Source organism: Phyllobates terribilis, unplaced genomic scaffold (genome assembly GCF_046119375.1).
Source record: "Phyllobates terribilis strain yellow unplaced genomic scaffold, ASM4611937v1 Scaffold_11__3_contigs__length_659146591, whole genome shotgun sequence".
Classification (NCBI taxonomy): domain Eukaryota; kingdom Metazoa; phylum Chordata; class Amphibia; order Anura; family Dendrobatidae; genus Phyllobates; species Phyllobates terribilis.
This window is the reverse complement of record NW_027362771.1, coordinates 88,200,618-88,218,627: the sequence shown is the minus strand read 5'-3', so window position 1 is coordinate 88,218,627 and position 18,010 is coordinate 88,200,618. Positions and strand designations below refer to the sequence as shown.

General features: G+C 43.6%; 2 long non-coding RNA genes across 3 annotated transcripts in view; one reads left to right on the top strand and one right to left on the bottom strand.

The window, feature by feature from the left end:
* LOC141165603 (uncharacterized) overlaps positions 1 to 13,078 on the top strand; it is a 159,545-nt gene extending 146,467 nt beyond the window's left edge. For both annotated transcript variants that reach the window (XR_012251180.1, XR_012251179.1), the window contains one exon: positions 12,993 to 13,078. This is a non-coding gene — a long non-coding RNA (uncharacterized lncRNA). The remainder of the gene's footprint in view (positions 1 to 12,992) is intronic.
* Positions 13,079 to 16,393: 3,315 nt separating this feature from the next.
* Positions 16,394 to 18,010, bottom strand: part of LOC141164999 (uncharacterized) — a 106,036-nt gene continuing 104,419 nt past the window's right edge. The window contains exon 3 of the long non-coding RNA XR_012251022.1: positions 16,394 to 16,507. This is a non-coding gene — a long non-coding RNA (uncharacterized lncRNA). The remainder of the gene's footprint in view (positions 16,508 to 18,010) is intronic.

Genomic DNA, 18,010 nt, shown 5'->3' with positions numbered 1-18,010 from the left:
TTAAAAGTTGACCAGCGATTTCTCATTTTTCCAACAAAATTTACAAAAACATTTTTTTAGGGACCACATCTTATTTGAATTGACTTTGAGGGGCCTTTATGACAGAAAATACCCAAAAGTGACACCATTCTAAAAACTGCACCCCTCAAGGTGCTCAAACCCACATTCAAGAAGTCTATTAACCCTTCAGGTGTTTCACGGGAATTTTTGGAATGTGGAAGAAAACAATGAACATTTAACTTTTTTTCACAAAAATGTTACTTTAGACCCAATTTTTTTATTTTCACAAGGGTAACAGGAAAAAATGTACTACACAATTTGTAGTTCAATTTCTCATGAGAGCGCTGATACCCCATATGTGAGAGAAAACCACTATTTGGGCGCACTGCAGGGTTCGGAAGGGAAGGAGCGCCATTAGACTTTTTGAATGTAAAATTTGCTTGAATAATTTTCGGACGCAATGTTGCGCTTGGAGAGCTCCTGATGTGCCTAAACAGTGGAAACCCCCCACAAGTGACACCATTTTGCAAACTAGACCCCTTAGGGAACTTATCTAGATGTGTGGTGAGCACCTTGCACCCCCAGGTGCTTCACAGAAGTTTATAATATTGAGCTGTAAAAATAAAATTTTCAAATTTTTCCCACAAAAACATTTTTCATCCCTTAATTTTGCATTATCCTAAGAGTAATAGGAGAAATTGCACCATGAAATTTGTTGTGAAATTTCTTCTGAACACGCTGATACCCCATATGTGGAGGCAAACCACTGATTGGGCGCACGGCAGGGTTTGGAAGGGAAGGAGCGCCATTTGACTTTCTGAATGTAAAATTTGTTTGAATAATTAGCGGACGCCATGTTGCATTTGGGGAGCCCCTGATGTGCCTAAACAGTGGAAACCCCCCACAAGTGACACCATTTTGGAAACTAGACCCCTTAGGGAACTTATTAGATGTGTGGTGAGCACCTTGCACCCCCAGGTGCTTCACAGAAGTTTATAATATTGAGCCGTAAAAATAACATTTTTACATTTTTCCCACAAAAAATGTTTTTCATCCCATAATTTTGCATTATCATAAGGGTAACAGGAGAAATTGCACCATGAAATTTGCTGTGCAATTTCTCCTGAGTATGCCGATACCCCATATGTGGGGGAAAACCACTATTTTGGTACACTGCAGGGTTCGGAAGGGAAGGAGCGCCATTTGACTTTTTGAATGTAAAATTTGTTTGAATAATTAGCGGATGCCATGTCGAATTTGGGGAGCCCCTAATTTGCCTAAACAGTGGAAACCCCCCACAAGTGACACCATTTGGGAAACTAGACCCCTTAGGGAACTTATCTAGATGTGCGGTGAGCACCTTGCACCCCAAGGTGCTCAACAGAAGTTTATAATATTGAGCCGCAAAAATAACATTTTTACATTTTTCCCGCAAAAAATATTTTTCATCACATAATTTTGCATTATCATAAGGGTAACAGGAGAAATTGCACATGAAATTTGCTCTGCAATTTCTCCTGAGTATGCCGATACCCCATATGTGGGGGAAAACCACTGCTTTGGTGTACGGCAGGGTTCGGAAGAGAAAGGAGCACTATGTTGGCTGGGATAGGTTGCAGACACCATTTCACATTTGAAGAGTCGCGGACATGCTGAAACAGCAGAAAACCCCACAAGTGACCCCATTTTGTAAACTACACCTCTCAAGGAATTCATCTAGGGAAGTAGTGAGTATTTTTAAATTTTTAAATTTATACCATTGGGCAGTGAAGAAAACATAATTATATTTTTACCACAAAAAAATGTTTAACCCTCAGATTTTACATTTTCACACAGAGCAATGGGTAAAAATTGTGCCGAAATGTGTCACACAATTTCTTCTAAAAGTGGCAATACCCCATATGTGGCTGTATCGTACCGCTTAGCCATACGGTGAGATCTGGGAGGGACAGAGCGCTATTTGACAATTGGAGAACAAATTATTGTACAATAGGCATTTGGATTTGGGAGCACAAAATTTTCTGAATTTCTTTTCGGGGGCAAGGGCCATTTCGCTTTTCCAGAGCCTTTCTGCTACCAGTAACTTGGAAGTCCCTTATATTTTTAACAGATGATGGACCTGAGTGGGGACTAGCTTTTTTTAAGGACTGAGTTGAAGCTTTTATTGGGAACATTTTATGTAACATTTATCCAGTGCTCTAGGCTGAGCACTTACATCGGGGTTTCCATCTAAATTTCCAAGTGATGTAATTCAGATGAAACCTCTGTGGGATCCATTCACTGTAATGAGGCAGCAGAGTTGCTCTGGACTCTGTCTGGCCTCTGTTTAGCGGTGTCCTTTTTTTCAGAAGTGCACAAAACTGTGGCCATCCGCACTTTTATGCACGCCTAAAAAAACTGACACCGTGGGATCACAGGCCAGACGGCATCCACAGTGGCCTATATCTGCCTCATTACAGGGAATCTTCAGTCATGGATTCTGTCTGAATCACGTATCAGAGATTTACACGGAAACTCTGGTGTAAGTGCTCAGCACAGAGCGCAGGATAAATGTGAGCAGAGCCTTACAGCGATCTTTGGGAGACATAATAAACTAATCAGTAGCAGGTAAAGAATTGGTTTTATTTATTTTTTAAGCCGTTCCTCGTGCAGTATAAGTGATGAGATTACTTTAGTCTGAGCTTCGACAAAAAGCATAGTATCATGCTCGAAATGCGTAGCTGGATTCTATGATGTGATTTATCCATTGAATTTTTATCTCATTACCTGAACTGATCTGAACTACTTTTCTATCAATTAAAAAAAAAAATTAGGGGGGAAATTTTTATGTTCCTGGAAGCCAGTTTCTTCTTACATTTATATTGTTTCTACTACGTGAGACCACACGTTACCAGGCTTCCCTGCACCAGGAGCATGTGAGAACCAGGTGAGCTGAATTTATTTTATTTTTTATATTACTTTATTCTTCGGTCAGTGCGATTACAGACATACCAGATTTATATTGGGTTTTTATGACTGACAGCTGTCACACACTAAAAGACGCTTTTTTTGCAAAATATAGTTCTTGCATCGCCATATTTTGAGAGCTATAATTTTTCCATATTTCAGTCGACAGAGTCATGTGACGACTTGTTTTTGCGGGACGAGTTGACATTTTTATTGGTACCATTTTTGGGTATGTGACACTTTTTGATCGCTTTCTATTCCGGTTTTTGGGAGGTAAAATTAACAAAAACCAACAATTCAGGAATTGTTTTTTGAAGGTTTATTTATGCCGTTCTGTGTGTGGTAAAAGTGATAAGGCAGCGTTAATCTTCGGGTCAGTACGTTTAGAGCGATACTACACTTACCGTATATTTTTTTATGTTTTTACACAATAAAACAATTTTATAGGAAAAATATTTTTTTTGCATCGCTTTATTCTGAGAGCTATAACTTTTTTATTTTTCTAGCTGTGTGTGGGACTTGTTCTATTAGTCCATCTATACTGACCTCCATCAGGTTGCAAATTGAATATAATTTTTATCTGCATCTAGCTCTGAAAAAATATTTGGCCTTCTAGCAGTGTGTGGGACTTTCTCTATTAGTCCATCTATACTGACCTCCATCAGGTTGCAAATTAAAAATAATTTTTATCTGCATCTAGCTCTGAAAAAATATTTGGCCTTCTAGCAGTGTGTGGGACTTTCTCTATTAGTCCATCTATACTGACCTCCATCAGGTTGCAAATTAAAAATAATTTTTATCTGCATCTACCTCTGAAAAAATATTTGGGCTTCTAGCTGTGTGTGGGACTTTTTCTATTAATCCATCTATACAGACCTCCATCAGGTTGCAAACTGAATATAATTTTTTTCTGCATCTAGCTCTGAAAAAATATTTGGCCTTCTAGCAGTGTGTGGGACTTGTTCTATTAGTCCACCTATACTGACCTCCATCAGGTTGCAAATTCAAAATAATTTTTTGTCTGCATCTAGCTCTGAAAAAATATTTGGCCTTCTAGCAGTGTGTGGGACTTTCTCTATTAGTCCATCTATACTGACCTCCATCAGGTTGCAAACTGAATATATTTTTTTTCTGCATCTACCTCTGAAAAAATATTGGGCTTGTAGCTGTGTGTGGGACTTGTTCTATTAATCCATCTATACAGACCTCCATCAGGTTGCAAACTCAATAAATTTTTTTCTGCATCTACCTCTGAAAAAATATTTGGGCTTCTAGCTGTGTGTGGGACTTGTTCTATTAGTCCATCTATACTGACCTCCATCAGGTTGCAAATTGAATATAATTTTTTTCTGCATCTAACCCAGCCAATAGTTTTGGCCTAATACCACAGTTTGGCCACTCAGCTCTGCTCGGTTCCCATCCATTGTTTTTTTGTGCAAACAACTCCAGAGTTGTGAATTAGTTAACCACCAAAATGAGTGGAAAAAGGCCTGCTGCTGGTGGAAAGGGGAATAGGCGTGTTGGGAAGGGGAAAAAAGGTTGTGTCCGTGGGGTAGGTGTTAAAGCAACAGTAACATCTGCAGAAGAAAGACCATCTTCCAGCCAAACTAAAATGTCTACTTCTTTTAGCGGACAATGTGATAAGATCCCTTTCTTACGGCCACGCCAATCGCTACAAATTCCAGATGAGGCACAAAAACAGCAGGTGCTTCAACGGATATCAAGTGCTCCTTTAAGTGGGCTCTCCTCCACATCAACTTCAACATCACAAATACTCCAGTCCTCAAAGGTGTCACCCCAATCGCACTTGCTTCCTCACAGCTCCCAAATCTCCAGCTGCCCGTCTGAGTATGAGGTAGAACAGATGGTTGAGTCTGCAGAGCTGTTTACTCATACTATAGCCTGGGAATCAGAGGTCGACTCCAGCGCTTCTGTGAATCCAGACGAGGAAATGATCTGCACTGATGCCCAGAATCTTTATGAGTCGGATCCAGGACCAGACGCAGAAGGTTCTGACCATAATGTAGACCCTCATTCCCAAACTGTAACTCCTGTTGGTGGAGACAATGAGGAAGACGATGATGAGACTCAAATACCTGATTGGAGCGACAACTTTAGTTTTTTGTCAGGGCAGGAACAGGTTGGCTCTGAGGACGACGGGTGTGATAACGCACAGGGTGATGATGATGAGGTTGGAGATCCCACTTACTGTCAACCCACAGTCAGCCAAGAGATGAGGTCAGCAGAGGAGGTGGAGGAAGATGCTAGTGACGACGAGGTCAGGTTGCGCCTTCCTGGACAGAGACGTAGTACTGGAAGCACGTCAACAACTGCATCCTCAAACACAACTCTGCCTCTCACCACAAGTCGTGGTGGCTCTTCAGGTCGCATGGGTGCTAAGCCTTGCATAGCCTGGGCATTTTTTCAGATCGATAAAGATGACCCAACTCGTGTTATCTGTAACATTTGTCAGCAAAAGCTAAGTAGAGGCCAAAAAATACATAGTTTGAGTACTTCATGCATGAACCGGCACATGGACATGAAGCATAAGTTGCAGTGGGAAGCTCAGTGTGCTACAATGCGGCCTAGCCGGCCAGGCCAACCACCGTCTGCCATATCTTGTGCATCCGCGGCATCTTCATCCTCTGTGACTGGGGGGACAGCAGTCACACCTGTTTTGGGGCGCAGACCTGCCACCTCTTTACCCGCAACAGCCAGCGTGATTGGCAGGTCATCATTTTCTTTGGAGGTGGTAACACCAGCTGGTGCTGAGCGCTGTCCGACATCGATAGCACCACCTTTGGATCAAGGCAACCTAACATGTCCGCCTGCATCTTCCTCACAGACCGGCAGTTTGCCGGGGACACCCTTATCAACCCCGTCTAAGCACAATAGCCAGCCCTCGGTCCCTCAGATGTGGACAAGTAAAAGACCATTTCCTCCTAGCCATGAGAAAGCTAAGAGGTTGAATTTCACCATCTGCAAGCTCTTGGCTACAGAAATGCTGCCTTTCCGCCTGGTGGACACAGAGCATTTTCGAGACCTTATGTCCGTCTCAGTGCCCCAGTACCAGATGCCCAGTCGGCACTACTTCTCAAAGAAAGGTGTGCCTGCGCTCCACCAGCATGTCGCACACAACATCACCGCTTCTTTGAGAAACTCTGTGTGTGACAGGGTGCATTTCACCACAGACACTTGGACGAGTAGGCATGGACAGGGGCGTTACATGTCGCTGACTGGGCACTGGGTAATTATGGTGACAGCAGGACAAGGGGCTGCTGTCCAAGGCTTGCCGTCCCCACGAGTTGTGCGTCAATCCTCTTTATGTCAAAGTTCCTCCACTGCTTCTGCCTCCTCAACCTCCTCTCGGTCTTCCACCTGCACCCAAAGCCTGTCTGGTCATGCCACAAGCTTTCTAACTGTGCAGAAGGGATCCTGCATACCTCCTTACTATGCTGGCAGTAGGGCTCAACGTCATCAGGCGGTTTTTACATTGAAATGTCTGGGAAATGTGAGTCACACAGCTTAGGAGTTGTGGTCAGCTCTGGAGAACCAATTTCATGAATGGTTGTCTCCACTGGACCTGAAACAAGGGAAGGCCGTGTGCGACAATGCTGCAAACCTGGGTGCGGCCCTTCGCCGGGGCAATGTCACACACATGCCTTGTATGGCTCACGTGTTGAACCTGGTTGTCCAGCAATTTTTAGCCCACTATCCCAGACTAGATGGCCTTCTGCAGAGGGCACGGTTGCTGTGTGCTAACTTTCGCTGTTCGCATCCCTCAGCTCAGCGACTTACATCTCTACAGAAGTCGTTGGGCCTGCCACTTCACCGGCTAAAATGCAATGTGCCTACCCGGTGGAATTCAACTCTGCACATGTTGCAGCGACTGTGGCAGCACCGACAAGCCCTGGTGCAATAAGTTCTGACGTATAGCCTGGGCCAACGAGATCCAGAGGTGGGGCAAATCACGCTGGAGGAGTGGTCTCAGATCAGGGACCTATGCACCCTTCTGCACAGTTTTGAAATGGCGACGAAGATGTTTAGTGCTGACGATGCCATTATCAGCATGACTATTCCGGTGATTTACATGCTGGAGCACATGTTAAACAGAATTCGGAGTCAGGTGGTGGCACAAGAGGAGGTGGAGGAAGTAGAGGAGGAGGAGTTGTATGCGGAAGGGCTAACATCTGCAAGGTCCAGACGGTCGGCAGCACCAAGGCGGCAGGCATGTGAGGGTGGGGGAGATGGTTTTACCAGGGCGTATGGTAGCAGCCAAACTAGTGAGGAAGTTGCAGGAGCCCAGGAAGAAGTGGAGGACGAACTGATGGAAGACTCATCAGATGAGGGAGACCTTGATCACATTTCTGTTGTGCGAGGTTGGGGGGAGAGGACAGAGGAAGGAAGCATGATTGTTACCTCGCCACCAACACAACAGGGACTTGGTGCTCCTGGATGCGCAACACACATGAGTGCCTTCTTGCTGCACTACCTGCAACATGACCCTCGAATTGTGAGAATTAGAAATAATCCTGACTACTGGGTTGCCACACTGTTAGATCCCCGGTACAAAAGTAAATTTGCAGAAATTATTCCTGCCATAGAAAGGGATGCACGCATGCAGGAGTATCAGCAGAGACTGTTGCAGAATCTTACATGTGCTTTTCCACAAAATACCAGTGGTGCACGTAGTGAATCTCACAGTTCCAACTTGCCAACCGTGGGACCGTCAAGTGTTCAGCACTCAAACCGTAACAGAACCACAGTATCTGCTGGTAACATCAATTTTGCGGAATCATTTCACCACTTTTTTAGCCCATCCTTTGCAAGGCCACAGGAGACAAGAAGTCTGACACATAGTCAACGCCTAGAGACGATGGTACAGGAGTATCTCCAAGTAAACATTGAAGCCATGACTGTGTCACTGGACCCTTGCTCTTTTTGGGCTTCCAATCTGGATAAATGGCCGGAGCTAGCCACTTACGCCTTGGAGATCTTGTCATGCCCCGCAGCCAGCGTTCTGTCTGAACGTGTGTTCAGCGCTGCTGGTGGTGTGCTGACAGATAAGCGCACGCGGCTCTCCACTGATAATGTAGACAGACTCACGTTCATAAAGATGGATCCGAAACGACTTTTCTACCCCTGTGTCATCCTGGGGAGAGTAAAAGCTTGATGATTGGTTAAAATCACCCTACCAACCGTTTTAAGCTTTCAAATTACTAATCATGTTTATCTGTATCTTGGCTGGAAAATAATTTGGGCTTTGTAGCAGTGTGCAGCACTGATTCTATTAGGCCATCTATAATAAGCTCCACCAGATTTAAAATTACTAATCATGTTTATCTGTATCTTGACTGGAAAATAATTTGGGCTTTGTAGCAGTGTGCAGCACTGATCCTATTAGGCCATCTATACTAAAGCTTCACCAGATTTAAAATTATTAATAATTTTTAGCTGCATCTAGCCCGGAAAATAATTTTGGGGCTCCGAGATGCGCAAGACACATAAGTGCCTTCTTGCTGCACTACCTGCAGCATGACCCTCATATTGTCAGAATTCGAAGTAATCATGACTACTGGGTTGCCACACTCTTAGATCCCCCAAACTTTTCGATCAACCTTTTCATTTTAATAAAGACCAAAAAAATGGTCATTTTTGAAATTATAAGCTTTAGCAGGTTGTTAGAAACTGAAATCAAACAGTTTTCAACTCAAAACTTTATTCTAGGTGATGTTACATTTTCACATAGGACCCCTTGTTCGAAAGGAGCTTCTGAACTCTCTCGTCCATTGAATTTGTCAGGTTTTGGATGGTTTCTGCTTCAATTGTTTTGCATGAGGACAGAATACCCTCCCAGAGCTGTTGCTTAGATGTGAACTGCCTCCCGCCATCATAGACACTCCTTTTAATGATGCTCCAAAGGTTCTGAATGTGGTAGAGGTCAGGGGAGCATGGGGGTCACACCATAAGTTTGTCCCCTTTTATGCCCATATCAGCCAGAGATGCAGATGTTTTATGTGCAGCATGAGATGGTGCATTATCATGCAAAAAAATGATCTTGCTGTGAAATACACGGTTCTTCTTCTTGAACCATGGCAGGAAGTGCTGTTTGAGAAAATCCACATACATTATGGAGTTCATCTTTAGCGCCTTCAGGGATCCTAAAGGGGCCGACAATCTCTCTCCCCATGATTCCAGCCCAAAACATTACTCCACCTCCTCCTTGTTGGCGCTGTAGCCGTGTTTGCGTGGGGTGTCCATCAACCAGCCATCCTCCACTCCATCCATCTGGACCATCGAGCGCTGCACGGCACTCATCCGTGAACAAAACAGTTTTGAAATCAGTCTTCATGTAATGTTTGGCCCACTGGAGCCGTTTCTGCTTGTGTGAAGTGGATAGAGGAGGTCGACAGGATGGCGTATGCACAGCTGCAAACCTATGAAGGACCCTGCATCTTGTTGTTTGGGGGACGTTGGAGGCACCAGCAGCTTCAAAAACTTGTCTGCTGCTATGACAAGGCTTTTTTGCCGCTGCTCTTTCAACCTGACGTAATTGCCTGTAGGAAAGAGTCCTCATTTTTCCCTTATCAGCACGCACACGTGTGTACTGTGAATCATCTACATACTTCTTGATTGCGAAGACACTTCATCCTGATCATCGCACAATGTTGATTGTAGTCATGCCTTGACCTAAACACTCCACAATTTGTTGCTTCTCAGCAGCCGACACATCCTTTTTCTTTCCCATTTTGGCAGAAAATGTAGGCTGCTTAATAATATGAGACAGCCTTCTTAAGTAGTCTTGCCTTTCATTGGACACACAACTGCCAAACTAATTAGCATAGGTGTCTGCAATTGCTTACAGTGATATAAAGAGCCCTGACACACATCACCATCAATGAGTTTAACTGACAAACAAACAAATTCTTCCCTTATCACTCCTAAACACTTTTTGCATAATAATTTGGAACACAGTGTACATGTGCTTTTCCACAAAACACCAGTGGTTCACTTAGTGAATCTTACAGTTCTAACTTGCCAACCGTGGTCTGTATGGAGTTGTTCAATAAAGGGCCCAAAATTAAAATAACATAGATGGGAGAGGTCTCTATGAATAGGAATTCCTAAGTATTTGATACCCTGTGAGGGCCAGGCAAAGGGAAAGTTGGACTGGATGGAATCCTATATGGATTTGGGGAGGGAGACATCGAGGGCCTCAGACTTCGCTGCATTGATTTTAAAATTTGACCATGTAACAAAGTGATCTATTTCAGCCATAACAGCATGGATGGATATATGTGATTGAGTGATATATACTAGGACATCATCAGCAAATAGTGAGCACTTGTACTCGGTGCCTCCCACCTCAATCCACCTAATATTGGGGTTATGGCGAATTGATGAGAGCAGGTGCTCCGTCACAAGGATGTATAAGAGAGGGGACAGAGAACATGCCTGCCTTGTCCCATTGCTGATTGTGAAAGGTGATGAAAATGTTCTGACGCGCCCCCTGGGCCTTGGGACACCCGGAGCCGGACCCTTTTTGGTGGATGCTAGTGGTTGTAGTCTCCGTGGTGGCGACCCGGTTCCGTGGCTCAGGGCGGTCAAACCAGTGGCGGAACTATTTATGTGGTTTTGATGTTTAAATGTCCGACTACGCCACCCGTGGATTGCGGTCAGAGTGAACCGCCGCTCCAGGGCAGACCGCTGAGGCTGGTGTTGTGGGTGCAGCAGAGCGTAGCATAACTCCCCACGGGAGGAGTATAGCCTCAGGGCAGTGTATGCGGAGGATGGGGGTGATGGTGCAGGGCAGCAGCAGTAACGACACGGAGTCAGTGATGCAGTCCAGGGCCTTTACTCACAGTTCTTATTATCCAGACCACGTCTGCAGGTAACGGCTGCCCTCGTCGTACTGTGCTCACCAGGTGAGGGGCTCAGACAACTCCCAGATAACTTTGGAGCGCTTCAAAGGACCCCCTTTGTGTGTCCTTTGTCTGGCCTTTCTTACCAACCCTTCTGTCCGGCTGCCTCGGGCCTCCTCTTGGTAAACTTGGCGCCAGTTTCCCTGACCCTATGTGGTGCCTTCCTAGCCGGTGTAGCGAGGGGCTGCGCCACATAAAATGTCACAGCCTCCTGTTTCTAGCTGAGGGTCGTTTCCTGCCTCCACTAGTTTCGGGGACCGGTCTCCCCCTTAGGCCTGACCCCTCCACGCAGGTGGATTCGGGCGTGCGTTGGCGACTCGCCCGTCCGCACCCCTGGGATCCCTTCATTCCTCGTTCCTGGAGCCTTCTCCGCTCCTCTTCCTTCCTTCTCCCTCTTCCAGGCCTGGGCCTCTGTTACTAGGCCCGCCTCCGGAGCAGAGCTCATGCAGAGCCCCTGCTCCCTGCCACTTCTGCTCAGACTTCTCTGCACTGAACTAAGATGGTGCCCACCTTTTATACTCCCTTCTCAATGCACCCAGGAACTGCTTCCTCCCTGCTCCTGCACTACAGGGTTCCCCTTCCTCAGTCTTCCCTCCCCCCACTCCAGCCAGGGACAGGGACTGTCGTGCCCTTCTCAGGGGCATATTGGTCGCCCTGCCCCACGGCAATGTGGTGTTATGCATGCAGGTGTCGGGTCCTGATCCACGCTACATCCTTACCTGAGAGTGAGATATCACACCTCTGGGTGAGGTGCAATACCTCTGTAACAACCGAGCCCTCAGGGTGCTACAGTTCCATTTATCTTCAGCCTAGGTGACGTATTGCGATACAGGGCCGTGATTTTGGCTATAAAAGGGTCCCCTAGACCCCTACCCCAAGCTTTTTAAGAGAATCATATATGGCGTGACAGGAGACTCTATGGAATGCTTTCTCAGCATCCAACGAGAGTATCTAATTACAAATTTTTAACTGCATCTAGCCCAGGAAATACTTTGTGCCTAGTAGCAGTGTCTGCTAGTCAGCGGATTATCCCGGCTGTTAAGCAAGCTACACCACCTGTAGTTTGGACACTTAATTTTTTCAAAGGAAATGCTTCGGGACCACGGGATACTCAGTGAAGAGCATCAGGAGGCACCCCAAGGCATAGGGGCTGGGACTGGCAGTAGGATGCCTTGCGGTGGACAGCCGAGCTCGATCCTTATAAAAGCTTTTTAACTGCAGCAGCTTTAGTGGACGCTACTGGAGCTGGAATTACGCGGCTGCTGGCATGAGACTTGCCCTCCAATAGATCCTTGTAAATGGATTTAAAGTGTATTCATTCAAATTAGAGAGACAATTTAAATTAAAAAGCTTAGAGCTGCCTCCACCACAGGGGGGCTCGCTCGACCCACCAGCGGACAGGCACCAGTATTGGGAGAGGGGGGCTGGCCGTCAGGGTTCACCGCGGCTCTGGCACAAACCCGGCGACGCGGAGGTGGCACGGGCAGGAGCGGACTGAAAGTGTCAGCTTCTCACTTTTTGGATTTTAGAAGGGCATGACATGCCTATATCTGTGTCTCCCCCTCCTTTTACTCCTCCACCTCTTTTCTTTTCGCATGACTATATGTACTTGTCACTTTTCCATGTGTTAGTTGTGTCTTCTGAGCAGTTTGTCAGCTTTTGGACACCTTTGAATGTGTTTTCTATGTGTTTCTATGTGTTTTTGTTTGCCTGCCATTGGTTTTAACGGTGTTCGAAGGTGTTCGACGAACAGTTCGACGAACAGTTCGGCGAACACACGGGTGTTCGACGAACCGAACCGAACTCGAACACTACGGGGGTGGCTCAACACTAAATGTCACATATGTTCATACACACTTTGCAGTTCTGTTTTTCATGATTCTGATCATTCAAACGAATATAAAATCAAACAGTATATTAATTGTCATTCAGAGAACGTGGTATACAAAATGAATTGTACCATATGCAATAAATTTTATATAGGTTGTACTGCACATAAATTAAAAACTAGGTTTAATAACCATTATAATGACATACTTAATTCAAATAACACCAGTAGAAATATTTCTGCCCTTGCAAGGCATTTTGTTATTGAGCGCAATCGTGACATGTCTTTTTTGCAAGTTTTAGGAATTGAAAAACTTTTTCCACATGCAAGAGGCGGAGATATAAAATGCAAATTATTGATAAAAGAAGTGTATTGGATATTTAATCTGGATTCAAGAAGCCCGAAGGGTTTTAATCTGAAGAAAGAAACTATATATCACTATTGACTGTTTTCATGCAACTGTCGCTTAGTGTGGTAATTGTGTCATGTGATTTGTTCCAACTGTTTTCATTGGCACATTTTTAGTATTTTAGAAAATCCTTTTCATTGTGTAGCTATGCAGTGATAAAGAATGCAAGTGAGCGTTCGAAATGCGTCTTGCTCCCCTGCCCTGTCTATGCAACCATTGTAATTTTTGCAAGTTTTTAATGGACGAAAAATAAAGAATTATTTTACCAGATGATGGAAAAACAATTCCTTTTTTCTTGACCAGAACTGTACACAAACTTTAACCTGAACCAGAACCCCATTGAAATCAATGGAGACCTGAACTTTTGAGCTAGAAAACTTTTGAGCGATTTCACACTAATATAAACACTTTGCATTTCCCAAAATTACTTGCTTGGCACCATTTCCCACACTGCTGAAGCATCAAAGAGAAGGTAATGTCTTTTTGTGTGGCTGCGTGGACTTCTCCATAATGCCCTGCAGCTATGACATCTAGCGGATTATCATACCTTGTACAGTAGTGGTCAGTACCTGGGCCATCACAGTTCAGCATTTCCCAGTGGAGTACAGTTTGTACAGCAGAGTTGTTTTCCATCTCCAGAGTCATTGGGTAAGTCTCTCTCCTGAAAAGTGTATGCTCAGCAGAGTCCTGTCTGTCTCTTTATCCTGTATAGTGTATATTTTTATCATCGGCAGGGCTCTCTCTCTTTTAAGCTCTTATGGTCATCAGGGTCCTCTCTCTCTCTTTCTTTAGTAGAGTGCAAGTTCTTATAATCAGCAGGGTCCCCTCTCTCTCTCTCCTGTAGAGTGTAAGTTCTTATGATCAGCGAGGTCCTCTCTCTCTTCAGTAGTGTAAGCTCTTATGGTCAGCAGGGTCCTTTCTCTCTTTAGTAGTGTAAGCTCTTATGGTCAGCAGGGTCCTCTCTCTCTTTAGTAGTGTAAGCTCTTATGGTCAGCAGGGCCCTCTCTCTCTTCAGTAGTGTAAGATCTTATGGTCAGCAGGGTCCTCTCTCTCTTTCCTGTATAGTGTAAGTTCTTATGGTCAGCGGGGTCCTCTCTCTCTCTTCTGTAGTGTAAGCTCTTATGGTATGCAGGGTCCCCTCTCTTCCTCTCTCCTATAGAGTGTAAGCTCTTATGGTCAGCGGGGTCCTCTCTCCGTCTCTTCTGTAGTGTGTAAGCTCTTATGATCAGCTGGATACTCCCTCTCTTATATAGAGTATAAGTTCTTATGATCAGCAAAGTCCTCTTTCTCTCTCTCTTCTGAAGGGTGTAAGCTCTTATGGTCAGGGGTGTCCTCTCTTTCCCTCTCTTCTATAGAGTGTAAGCTATTATGATCAGCAGGGTCCTCTCTCTTTCGCTTTTCTATAGTGTGCAAACTCTTATAGTCAGCGGTGTCCTGTCTCTCCCTCTCTCCTGTAGAGTGTAAGATCTTTTTATCAGCAGGGTCCTCTCTCTCATTCACTCTTCTGTAGTGTATAGGCTCTTATGGTCAGCGGTGTCCTATCTCTCCCTTTCTCCTTTAGAGTGTAAGATCTTATGGTCAGCAGGTTCCTCTCTCTCTCTTCTGTAGTGTGTAAGCTCTTATGGTCAGCAGGGTCTTCTCTCTCTTCTATAGAGTGTAAGCGCTTATGGTCAGTGGGGTTCTCTCTCTCCTTCTTTCCCATGAAAGAAATGGTCGGCAAGATTCTCTTTCTAACCTCTCCCTCACATTAATTTTCTGTGCAATTACAAGCTTTGCAGTAAATTTGCAATTACAAGTGTTGCAGCAAATCAAATTTTTGAGAAAAGCTTGAGAATTCAAATTCATCTCTAGGCAGCGTTTAATTGCTTAACAAACTACCTAGTTTATTATTATATAGGAGCATAGGTCCATTTGTAAGGGTAACGTAATATTTGCATCTAGCTGAACAGTAGACGACCAGAGTAAGTATTACTCGTGTGCCCTTGGCAGCTCAGTACGACGCTGGTTGGAGATCCAGATAAAACCGTTTATACTTAAATGCGTATAAAAGGCAAAAAAATCTCATTGCTTATGTATGGAGGCTATCAGTTTGTGCAGATATCCACTTGACTCAGCAGGCTTGTTTTGAGGGAGACAAAATTAATCCAGCAACAAGGTAAAGCACCATTAAAACTTAACTTTTATTCCTTCAATATTAAAAATGTAGTATCAAAACAGAAGACACAGATATGGTCAACATGTTTTGTCTGCCATACCTTATTCGTCATGATCAGATAACTGCCAAAACATACTGTATTGGCCATAGCTGTGGCCTCTGTGTTCATATCATGCGTTATTCCCTGAAGAAGGAAGCTAAGTTTTGTTTTTATGTTTTCATTTTTTCATTCCCATTTTTAAAGAGCCATAACTTTTTTTTAATTTTTCAGTGAACACAAACATATATATATATATATACTGTATAACGCATACATAGCAAAGAAAAATAGTAATCAGCTCACCTATTCACAAATGCAGGTGTGCACGGATCCAAGTTCCAAGGGAATAGTCCATATAACAGAGGCGGTTGATCCAGCACTTCCAATACAACTTATATTTTTATTCAGAAAATTTCATCCATAAAAAATAAATAATTCCATAAGAAATCCACAAAAACATATGGACAAGTGTGTCATCTGAGGAAATAGTCCCAAGGGAGATACATTCAAGGTGTTGGTTGACGTGTTTCGAAGTGATACTTCTTATTCATAATAATAATTAATAATAATTCATGAATAAGAAGTATTATTATGAATAAGAAGTATCACTTCGAAACGCGTCAACCAACACCTTGAATGTATCTCCCTTGGGACTATTTCCTCAGATGACACACTTGTCCATATGGTTTTGTGGATTTCTTATGGAATTATATATTTTTTATGGATGAAATTTTCTGAATAAAATTATACGTTTTACTGGAAGTGCTGGATCAACCGCCTCTGTTATATGGATAACGCATACATACCCTCTGGTCCCGGGTCTGAAACCAGCAAATCCCTGTAGCACACAGTTCGTGTTCTGGGGGGGATTCATAAGTCTGCAGTCACACAGAGTAACTAGAGACTTATCACTTGTGACTGGACAACCCCTTTAACATTGATTGATAGCTCACTGTCTGATTTCCTTGCTTTGTGCCTGACATTACACATACAGAGAGCTATCAGCTAAGCTAAATTAGCTGCTGCTGGGCAGGGAAACAACTTGCGGAGGCAGAAGAACAAAAGATGTTATACGCTAACCTCAAGTGATGTACGGCAGATGGGGGCTTTGTGCTCCTGGTGGTCTCTAATCTGCTTAACGGAGGCCAAGCTTTCTGTCACGATCCTCTCTCCAATTACACACAAACGAAGTTCCCCTGATAAAAATCTAAAAAAAATGAAACAGTGGATTACAGTTTATAGCAGCGCCAAGTGTGTATCAGACACTTGGAGATGGGCCTCTGAACACAGGGCTGATAATGAGTCCCGAATCTGCTCATCTTATGGAGGATAATGTGATGAATAATGATTTGCACAGTAGCTGACTCTTTAAGTAGAGGATGATGGTGGTGGTTGTTTGCACAGCTAATCCTCATTCATGAAGAAGCAGTGTTAAAAGAACAGTCTCTTTATTAATGATAACAGGGTATATAAGTATATACAAATAGTAGATAATTGGTGATCAAATTTACACTCATAGTTGAAGGTTACACCATACATGCGGACAAGCAGATCTCTGAGGGATACTTATCCTTTCAATTCACTCATTCTCAGGCTGTCCCCTCTGGTAATCCTCACTCAGTATTCCTTACTTTGCACTGAGCTGTATTTCTCCTCTGAGTTGTTTTTTTCCTCCTGGAGGTGCAATAGGGGTCCTTCCAATCTGAAGGATGTCAGCTCACCTCCTTTTTCATAGGTCCCTTTCAGACCCAACAGCCAAGGGAAGATCTACATCTGCCTTCCTCTACTGACTCCTCTCTCCTGTGACTCTTTTCAGCTGCAGCCACTGACTGACTGCCAGGGGAGCTTTTTCCAACTTTTTCTAGAAACTTCTGCATAACAAGCAGAGCTAAGTCATGTAAACAAGCCACTAAGAGGGAAGATTAACCCTGTCAACAAGTTTCACAGTATGTTACAGCATACAGTTTACACAGAAATCACAGTATTTGCATTAAACACACTATATATTCAGTATCCCATGGAGATGGCCACTTTATGGGATACCATAGATATATTTATTTATTAGACACAATTATACATAATAACTAAATATCTCAAAATAAATGGCCTGCATACAGTCTAAAATAAAAGTATAAATTACTGTAAGGAAAAAAAGTAAGAGCACCCACTTTGAATTCTATGGTTTTACTTATCAGAACATAAAACTAAAAATCTGGTCCTTAGAAGTTCTTAAAACTAGGTACATTATTCCTTAGATTTATTTAAGAATAACTAGATGAAGATGGAGAATCAGTGAGCTGCCATAAAGAGTGTTAGTAGAAGCTAGGTGTTGTTAATCAAATGCTCTTCATAAATTGTGCATTAACAAGTGTGACCATGTGACCACCTCTATAAAAGCAAAAGTTTTGGCAGTTTACTGGTTTGGAGCATTCAATTGTGTGTAAATACAATGCCAAGGAAGAAAGGCATCAACAATGCTCTTAGAGAAACAATTTTACTGCCCATTAATCTTGGAACTGTTAAAAGGCTATTTCCAAATAACTTGGTGTCCATTATTCTACAGTGAGAAAGATTTTTCACAAGTCTAAAACGTTCAAGACAGTGTACAATCTTTCCACAAGTGGATGTTCCAGCAAATTCACCCTCTCTCCCCAACAGGTCAGCGGGACTACCAACTTGACTTATTATATTTTTTTGATCAGCTTATAAA